At 52.7% G+C, this 10,478-nt stretch overlaps 1 long non-coding RNA gene across 2 annotated transcripts; it reads right to left on the reverse strand.

Moving 5' to 3' along the window:
• Window positions 1-1,167: 1,167 nt before the first annotated feature.
• LOC120965124 (uncharacterized) lies at window positions 1,168-5,151 on the reverse strand. Of its 2 annotated transcripts, XR_012184806.1 has the most exons (6): window positions 4,579-5,151; window positions 4,208-4,488; window positions 3,390-3,647; window positions 2,673-2,801; window positions 1,747-1,957; window positions 1,168-1,498 (listed from the first exon to the last, which is right to left on the reverse strand). It is a non-coding gene; the product is annotated as an uncharacterized lncRNA (long non-coding RNA). The 2 variants fall into 2 exon arrangements; XR_012184805.1 differs by lacking the exon at window positions 1,168-1,498 and having other exon boundaries at window positions 1,506-1,957.
• Window positions 5,152-10,478: the final 5,327 nt, after the last annotated feature.

The raw sequence follows: 10,478 nt of genomic DNA on the forward strand, positions 1-10,478 counted from the left end.
CAAGTATTTTCGACTAGAATGTGGTCATATATGTGCTAATTCATGCCGATGTGCATGCTCTTTAAACTTTTGAGAGGAATGGCTGAAATCTTTACTAGAGCTTCTGCAAATGGGATTTCTCCAGGAAGCCCCACCATAGTTACTTCACTTGTCTGAATGGCGAGTAACTTGTTATATGTGTCTCCCAGATTAAAATATTTCTATTTACTAGCTGTATACATCGTAGGTTAATACTCATGGCTGTTGAGGAAGTTAAATGCTATGTACTCTTTATTAGTTTGGTTTGAAATGTAAAGGATGACAAGCTTCTTCAATTTATTAGTTTTTGTTTGAAATGATATCTTTTTGAAACTGGAGTTATATGGTCTATAATTATTACTGAGAAATATAGAACCCCCTGATTGACTAATAATACACAGGAGCTATGTACTCTATTAGTGTGGTTTGCTTTCATGTTATGAGAAGCGGTCCTTCCACCACGTGGTTGTTTTCTTTGTAATATACTACTCATCTATTTTTTTGACTGAATACTACTTATCTATTCGACATAAAGCTTACCTATATGTATTAGAGCATCAACATGGTGCCATGAAGAACATGAGAGGTGAGAGGAATAGGGAGAGAACAAGTCTGATTTCATGTTAAAAAAATCAACACAACATCTGATGTGATGTGGGTCTAAAGATACAGGTTAGACATAACTAATATTGAGCTGCTAGAATATGTATGGCAATTAACTAATTTGAGGGGACCGGCTGCGATTGGATCACCTTTTATTTCCTTCTCTCTCGTATTCGGTCTACGGACGTTTGAGGAGGATTTGAGAGGACCGGCTATAGATACTAACATTATTCGGATATTCATTTCTGAGCTCGGGCTTAGATGCTCCTGAAATCAGCATCGTACGCTCGCATTTAGATCTGTGCCATCACCTGTGTTTTTCGTCCGTATATCACGTATGCTGAATTAAAATAAGCCCAGACCTGGTACGCATTGAATGCGACGGAAGCTACAACTGTAGATGCGGATCAGGTAGGCCTCAAACGGCTCAGTCATTTTTCTGAGCCGATCTGAGCGTCTCTGTCCACGAAGTCAGTAACGTCCAACTACACCAGCCCCGTCATAAATGAATACCACATGATTTATTATACAGCTAAAAAAAGGCACTTGCTTAACCTTAGTGTTTTCACATCAAAACTGTCCCAAGTAGTACCAATCATGTTTTCAACCAAAAATACAAGGCATTAACAGCCACACACTCCTACGTTGACCAATGAAGTGATCAAAACACGTGAAAAGGAAAATACGATGACACTCGCCACCAGGACGCCTTTTCCTTATGACTACGAGATTACCATGATAACATCCGGTGGCGCAAGTGGCTATGTTAGTACTGTTGTAAAATGAATCACAATCAATCTCATGTGTAGTTCGTTATAGGTACATCTCTACAGGCAGAACCATCTCTCAGGTGGTGCGTGTGGCGAAGCTAGTAGTGCTGCAAAATGAATGAACATCAATCACATGTGTAAATATTCATTATAGGCACATCTCTACATGTGCGCATACATAGTCAGACATATTTCCTACAGGATTTGACAGTGAACACTGCCATGAAGTGTCGTAAGACAAAGCTTAACAAAATCCACAAAGACAGCACTGCCTTTTGGATAAGATTCTAGAACCTGAAATGAAATGTAACCTGAACGAAGGAAAATACACGATATGGTGACATCCACAACATACCACCTCCCAATAAAACTTGATTTCCCTTGGGGGAATGCTCCTGCCTCAGTCCCAAGCCTTACAGCTGCACAAATAAAATAACGGCACACTGGCCAACCAATCTTCAGCAAGATTGCCAAAAGAGTGACAGCGAGCAATCCTTGCAAGGAAACCGCAGTTCTACACACCGTCATTAGCAGATTCTTAAAAAGAAGTTCAACATATGGACCTTCTGCAAAATGGACATGGACATGTGAACTGTACCACTGCTAAGGCAACTAAAAAGCACAATAAATACGGTAGTACGGATATTATCGAGTACCTAACTATTTAGTTACTTATTTTGTTGATAGCTGATTTAATACCGAATAAAAGCTGCTAGTTGCAGCTTAGTCCAAAGATAGGTTTCGGCATGAGATGATTTCGGATAACAAGGAACAATTTTTTAGTATATGAAATAATTTGCTTTATACGTATATCTTGTCTGAGGCAAAGCAGGTAAACTATCCAAGACACCAGAGTGAGAAACATTCATGGAAAAGATTGGCAATATCAATAAGCAGCAAAAACACTATGTTTAGTACTCCCTCCATCCAAAAATAAGTGTCGCTGATTTAATACAACTTAGTCAGAAGGTTGTTTTAGAAAAATTAGTTCCACCAAACTTTAGAACAACTTGATGTGCATGAAGAACATTTAACACCTGAGCCACAAACTACTTTTGATATCTAATTTAGTGGCAATTATAATGCATATCGTCTGGGCAGCGGAAGTATAAGTGTGATGTAGCAAAGAATAGTCTAGCTGAAACTGAATTGTTTATTTAACAAGTGACATGGGAACCCTACCTTACATCATTACTAAGCTTTTCATGTGAAGAAAAAACATCAGCAACTATCCCAAAGAATATAATATTTGCTCATATTGCTGCAGCAAAAATTACATACCAATCAGTTGATTCTGCAAGTAAATTTTGAATAGGAAGCGCTCATTCCCAGATATCCGTGAGAGTCCAGGTGTGCAACGACGAAAATGGTGTTCGTATTCTTTCCTCAAATTTATTTGTTGCCAAATTTCTGCAAGAGAGTTTTCAACCCAACTAAGGAGATGAATAAAAAAAGGCAAGAAGAATGTAGAAGTATTCTAATGTTTAGAGGCAAAGTGGAAGGGGTCGAAGCACGGAAAACCAAATTCAAGTATTTTTGTTACATAACTAGGACCAATGAATGGATATGAAAAACTTTGTAGTCTGAGACTTTGAGTGACTCTGGAGCAGCGGAAGCATGTGTTGGAATAAGCCACGACGTCTGGTGCAGTCGGGCTCGTCGGGCGCGTCAAGTGCGCGCGGGACGTGCGGGATGCACTGATGCGGTCGGGCTCGTCGGGCATGTCGGATGCGCGCGGGACGTGCGGGACGCAGCACGGTAGGTGTTCGTGCGTGTGTGTGCTCGTGGTGGGCGTATATGTGTGTGTCGAGTGAGCTAGCTAGACGGCCGTGCATGCATACGTGAGTTGCGGTGCAGTTGATGGCCGTTTGTGATCTGTTGGAGCGGCCGCAGTGTGCGCGTAGTGAGCGCGGGCGGCCGGGCATGCAGGTCGTGCACGCGCGTGAGTAAGAGGGGTGGGCTGCGCCCTGTGTGTGAGTGCGCCGGGGACTTAAATACCTCCGTACTGCTGCCTGTTGTAAGCCGAGCCGAGTTGGAGAAATACAGAGAAAGGCCAGCGTTCGTCGCTGGGGGCGTCTGTCGCCCGGCGGGCGTTCGTCGCCCGGTAAACCATCGTGTCTTGTGTTCTTGTCTGACCGTCCGTCGATCCTCGGTTCCAACAGCTTCCACCTTCAGACCGAATCCCCACCATGAGAAGAATCCATCATGAGAGGTGGCACACTTGCAGATGACTTCCAACGGAACCCAGCACTGTACCTGTAGAAGATGGGAACTGTTTTAATTAATATTTACATTAGGAAAACAAATGCAATGGTATACAACATTTGCACTGGTTACTTTCTGCAGATTAGAGATAAGTATTTTCCTTGACTCCAAAATTGCATTTATACAATGCATGGCCAAGAGGTTCATGGAACATTCCAATTGCTCCTGTAGCAGTCAACCGATGGATACTGAACTCCATAAACTCCGTATACATAACACATAAATTAGTCCATAACTTTAAAATACATCATATGACCCCCCCCCCCCCCCCCCCCCCCCCAAAAAAAATATTCTACAAAATTATTTCTCATGGACATAAGAACCGACCATTCACAATGAAATTCGCAGACCCAAATATGGATACATCTCACTACCATCACATTTCTTCAAATCTCAAAATCAAGTTTATGTTAATTCTCAATCTCCTTAATTTGTATTAAATCTATTCCTCAACCCCCTTAATCACAGGACCTTGGTTTGAAGAAACCGATGCATAATACTTCAATAGGACAGCTGGGAACCAAAAGAAATTAAGAGAGAAGAAGCCTTACAGGTGTAGGGGCGCAAGGGGGTGAGGGACGGCTGGGACTGGGAGGGGGCGTCACGGGTTCAGACTGAATCTGAGGTGGAGTTCGTCAGGAGATGGCGCACATGGAGGAGAAAGGCCTGGGACGATTCGGACGGCGAACGGAGGGGACAACTCGAGATGGCCGGCGCCCCGGTATGGGGGCAGATAGCGAGCCACCACATGGTGACTCCCTAATCTGGACGGGGCAAGGAAGTGCAGCAGGTGGAGGAGAAGCCGGAGCAGAGCGGGGCAACGGCGGAAAACCTAATAAAGCACAGGGACGCTCAACATCAGAACCAAAAATGTGAAGAAAATAATCAGGATGCACCAAAGGAAAATCTCGCGAGAGAATACCCGCGGATCGGCGACGAAGAATCCCGCTGGACAGCGCCCGCCGCCCGCCCGCCGGAAACCCTCCTTCCACAGACCATCACCAACAGACGCAACCTCTGAGACAGAGCCTGAGAAGTGAATCCACAGCAGCCGACCAAGCAGCCTCCCCCGCCACCGTGACACACCGCCCCAGCCGATCACCCTCGCTGCCGCAACAGAGAACTCTCAGCGGCCCACAGGCATGCGCGCCACCCCATTTCACGCCCAGCGCCGCCGGCCCGCCGCCCACCTCACCCAAATCGCAAGGGAAAAACAATACTGTCCTGTACACCTTATCTGATCCGCGGCTCGGGATAAATGACAATGTTCTGGTCCGTGTCCGCCGTTTTCCCAATATGATCTCGTCCCACCAAAGAGGTACTGTTCTATACTGTATATTCCCGCACGACCCTTTTCTCCACTCTCGCGTCAGACGCCACATGCCCATTTATTCGGATCCCAAGGCCGAACTGGACCGCGACGATTTCGGGAGCAGCTGAGCTCGGGCACCGAATCGCCGCATTCCGTGTTTGATAGAATGTGTTAGCTGATTGTCAAAACAAATGTGTGTTAGCTGAGACAGTATTGTTCTTGGTTATTTTAGCTCCGTGAGTAGTATCTTATATTTTTTCAAAAGCCCGTGGCAATGCATGGGCATTCTAGTATTACCTAGTGTAGGTGTAGATGGCCCATGGACAAAAATCAATGGAGGAAAGCTTACCTTTTCTTTCTTTCTTTGGAGTGGCATCAAGAAAGAGGATGAGATGTAGAAAAGCAATTACCTGGCAGAAAATTAATGCAATAATACACTGCGGAGAACGGACTCATGAGGAGACGGAAACACGAAAGCTGTAACCAGCCTTTATTTTTAGCCCGTTATACAAGTGTCACGCCGTAGAGTAACGAAAGGTGTACACACCGGTGGCCATGACAAGTGTCGTGCCAGTTAAAAAGGTAGGTGCTAAAATAAGAAAATAATTAACACAAGAATTTAATCACAAGAAAATTTCTAATAAGATTTTATCAAAGTATGCTACGCACATGATCACACCCCCTCGTGTGTGGTCCTCGAGTGAATAGCTCTAAATAACTTTATTGTCATCAACCTAGGACTCCCTTATTCTTGACCCTAGAAATAAGATTGGTGCCATCTACATGTTTTACATTATATCTCTTCATATCTAAATTTATTCTCTCCTTTAGCCCTCTTTTGATACTCTTGAACATACTACACCTCCGACCCATATGTCATTGCCCCCTCACCCCCTCTCACATATCTTCCATGCCACTTTTCACTGGAGCGGTGTCGGGACAAGCAGACTTTTTTTAGAACCTTCCTCTAGGCACTTTATCCATGTCGCAAGAGCATCCGGCTTCGTTCCGCTCCAAGCGCCAAGCCCTCCCTGCGCCGCCGGCCACTCTAGCCCCGGCGCCCACCTGCTCGCGACGGCCGCCACTCCGACGCCGTCGCCCACCTCCCCTGATGGCTACCTCGCCCGCCGGCCGCAGCCGCGAGCTGAGATGGATGGAGTCGAGTCCCTCCTCCACCTGATCTGAGTCCCCATCTTACATGGACGTGCTCCGCTTGACGGTCCTTCGCCAGCCCCCTCCTCCACCCCACCCCCGCCATCGCCGCCGGTCTTGCGCCGCATCCCTCGCTCCGAAGTCCACCGTGTGGACCATGGGCACGAGGCCGGCCAAGACGACGGTTGGAGGGTCGCCACGGGCGGCAAGAGGCCGCGCTCTCCGCGCAACCCCCGGCGCCGTCGCCGCAGCCCTGGAGCGCGCCGCGACCTGCCGCCGCCGCCACCTCCCGGCGAGTGCCCCCGCTGTCTCGGCTTCCACCCTCGCTCTGAGTGCAGGCACCACGTCCGCTGCCGGCGGTGCCGCTTCTTTGGCCACATCGCCAGGAACTGCACCACGCCGCGTCCCAGTTCCCCCGGCTCCTTCCAAGCGGCCAAGCGGCCATGGACCTCCTCCCCGATCACCGCAAGCTCCTCCGCATCAAGCGTAGCCGGACCGAGCCAGCCAGCGTCTTCCAGGCTCGGCTCCCCGTCACCCACCTCCTCCTCGGCCCCCACCGCTGCGGGCACCCCCTTGCCGGCAACAACCTCCCCCTCTGTCTCCTCATCGCGCGAAATCACTGCGATGTCGGGGCACCCCTCGCTACGCCCGGTGGGTGCAGTTTGCTACATGTCGCGCTCCGGGCACATCGAGGCAGCCGAGCACGCCCTCGGGCTTGCGCTCGTCGCCAGCGTCGTCGGCAACCGCTCCGATGTGTCCACCGCTGACGTCGCTCGTGTCGTCTGCTCCCGTGTGTTGTTGCAGCCCACTGACTTCACCGTCCATCGTACCCGCAACAACGAGTTCCTCCTCCGCTTCATCGACACGGCCGCTTGGGCGTGCACTGTCATGGCCACCAGGCGCGGGCCGAACTTCCGCCTTCTCCTGGAACCCTGGAGCCGCTTGGCCGGCGCTGAACCTCTCCACGTATGTATTCACGTCGACATCGAGATCTACGGCATCCCGGAGCATTGCTGGGACGTCTCCTCCGCCGTGCAGCTGCGCTCCCCCTACTGCATGGTGGGACGCCTCGCGCTGGAGACCGCCGACGACAGTAACCTCTCCGTATTCAAGTTAGAGGCCTGGATTGTGAACCCAGATAGCATTCCACGGTCCTCAGAGCTGCTCTTGGAGGAGCCCGACAAGTTCGCTGATGCCCATCCTGACCATGTTGAGCGCATCGCGCTGCCGCTCATGCGATTCCTGGTCACCATCCATGTTCGTCGCACCGCCGACTACCGCTTCCCATCGCCGCCGCCCCTCCGGTCGGCACTGGCTCTAACGACGCGTCGGACCGGTGATCCCCTCCCTGCCCTGACGCTTGGCCGCGCCGGCACGCTATTCTGTGACCCACCGGAAACCAGCATGCCGGCCACCTCTCTGGCCGCAGAAACTCTGGCCGCCGCCATGCCGCTCCTGCCTGGCGCGACTAGCGCGACGTGATGGGCCCCTGCCCGGCCACCGGCTTGGTGCCACATCGCCCTCAAGTCCACACACACGCATGACGGCCAGCCAGGCAGGCCCAGCTGCACCCCTGTTCTTGTCAGGCCAGGCTGCGGACCCATATGCCGCTACAGGCCAAGCAGATGTGCAGGCCGTGGACCCTGAAATTCGAATCCTGCTCTTGACCGGGTCTAACTCGCCACGCGACACGCCCTCCACCCCAGCTCACACTGGGCCCGCCTCGGATCCGCTGCTCCAGCCAGAGGCGACATCTGATGCCCTCTGCGTCTAGCCTGAAATCGCAGCTGTTAACCCCACCATATCGCCTGGAAAAGAAGCCACAACAGATAACCCCATTAACACGCATGCAAAAGCACTTTTGCAGCCTTCGACAACTACTTCCACCAACGACGGCCAATCTGCAGCCTTCAATGTGGCCATCTCGACCCCCCTGGGCGACACCACCCAACCGCTTGTGGCAACATTGGGACTAGAGTCCGACCAGGCGCAGGTTGGGCCCGCTGCCGATCCCCAGGCCACCGTATTGGTCCCCGACCCCTGTCTGTCGACGTTCTGGGAACCAAGGTACCCAGACTTGCCTGCCTGCGGCCCACGGCGTGGCTCCATCGACGGCCTGGTACGGCCCATCTACAAGACCGCCAAGACAAGACCCTCGCGAGGGCCCAAGCCTCGCGAGGCGGATGACGTCAAGACCTCTTGTGGGAGCGGCCACCCCAGGCGACCCCCCGAGGAGCAGAGGTTTCTATGCAGGTACCCAACCTCCTAAGGTTGCGATGATGCAAGCCATGACGACCAAGGCCAGGTGGGCGCCAGCGGGCGTAGAGGAGGCAGTTTCCTCTTTGGTGCTAAGGAGGCAAGCGCAGACGTGGGTTCCCGAGGAATCTGGTAAAGGTTTCCATTCTAGTGCAACGAGACCAAGACCACCAGGACGGCATGACGAATGTCATCGCCGAGCCCACCGCAACGTCACGACCAAAAGCTTTGCTGGCGAAGACCACCTTTCATCAGGATAAGATGTACTACTTGTCCGCTTTCAAATTGGCCACTGTGGGATCCCTTCCCGCCTACGTTTTGGGGGAAGAGGACCGAGGCCACTATAAATATAGGTTAGCCACCACCATACAGGGGATTGGATCCTTTCGACCCTCACCAGAGTACACCGTGAGAGGTTGTTCATCCCTTGTACGAGTTCGTCCTCAGCCCCTCGTGAGGCCAATCCACCACAAAGTAGGAGTAGGGTTTTACACTGCAAGGTGGCCCGGACATGGGTAAACTGTTGTGTTCATCTTCTCCCTTGTTCTTCGAGCTAGTCCGTGGGGCGACAGGTTGGTAGGCTGGACATGTCAGGTTCTTCGCACACGCCCAGAGTTCGAACCTTTCTTGTTTCTGTGGAGCCTTGAATACGACGTTTGGCGCACCAGTTAGGGGGCGTGTCGAAGCTCTGCCTCTCCATCGGTTGTGCTCTCCCCGCGCTGCGTGGTTCCCATGGCAGGCGCCGCCCCACCCGCCGGGCGTATTCAGAAACATCGTAGGCCACCGGGCCTTTTTACTCGCCCTGCGACAGGTGCGATGGCCGCCGAAGTTTATGCCGACGCTACCCCCGCGGTACGACTGCGCGGGGGACCCCGTAGAGTTCCTCCGTTTGTACGAGCTGAGCATCGAGGCGGCGAATGGCGACGACAAGGCCATGGCGAACTGGCTCCCCATGGCTCTCACGGGCATACCGCGCTCCCGGAGGCTTAACCTACCGGAGTCTCTGGTGGCCTCCTGGGAGGAGTTGCGCGATCTGTTCATCGCACGCTTCGCGGCACCGGCACCCCATGCTGTTGCGACCATTCTCGGCGGGTCGCAGACGCTTGCCTCAAGCCGCCACGTCAAGAAGCTCTTCCGGCAGGTGGGGGCCGCCCAGCCGCGGCAGGGGGCTCCTCCAGGCCGGGCGGTGCCCGAGACCGGCATCACCTTCGACTCCAGGGATCACACCAAGACTACGGTCGATGCCGGCGTGCTCCCCTTGCTATGCATGCCCACCATCAGCAGTGTTGTGGTCACCAGGACCCTCATCGACGACGGTGCCGGCCGCAACGTCCTCTCCGTGGAACCCTTCGACCTGCTCCAAGTGCCTTACGACCGGCTCGCCCCCACCAGACCCTTTTCAAGGGTGGTTGACGGCGCCATCGTTCCCCTGGGGCAGATCCGCCTCCTTGTCACCTTCAACACGCGCTACAACTACCGCACCGAGCTCATCGACTTCGACGTCGCCCGCATCGGCCTCCCGTACAACACCATCCTTGGGTATCCAGCCCTTGCCAAGTTCATGGCGGCGACGCACCCCAACTACAACGTCATCAAGATGCCTGGGAGCAGCGGCATCCTCACTGTGGTGGGGGACACCAAGGATGAACTCCTGGCCCTTAAGCTCGCTTTCAAGGCCGCGGCCGAGGGTGCTCTAGGGATCTCGGAGGCCGCACCCGCGAAGAAGAAGCAACTGTTCTCTCAGGATCGGGCCGAGACGAAGGAAGTGCCAGTCGACAACGGGCGCTCAGGCCCCACCTTCACCATAGGCGCCGGCCTCCCCCAGATCAGGAAGAGACGCTGGTCGGTTTCCCCCGTGTGAACAAGGATGTATTTGCATGGGAGGCGACGGACTTGGTCGGCATCCCACGAGATGTGATTGAACACCATTTGATGGTGTGCCCCAGCGCGCGCCCGGTGAAGCAAAAGGCGCGGCGGCAGGCCCCGGAGAAGCAATTGTTCATCGTCCAGGAGGTCCACAAGCTGCAAGAAGCCGACGTCATTCGGGAAGTACGGCACCCGGATTGGTTGGCCAACCTGGTCATCGTCCCCAAAAAGGGCGG

The sequence above is a fragment of the Aegilops tauschii genome, chromosome 5 (assembly GCF_002575655.3).
Source record: "Aegilops tauschii subsp. strangulata cultivar AL8/78 chromosome 5, Aet v6.0, whole genome shotgun sequence".
NCBI lineage: Eukaryota > Viridiplantae > Streptophyta > Magnoliopsida > Poales > Poaceae > Aegilops > Aegilops tauschii.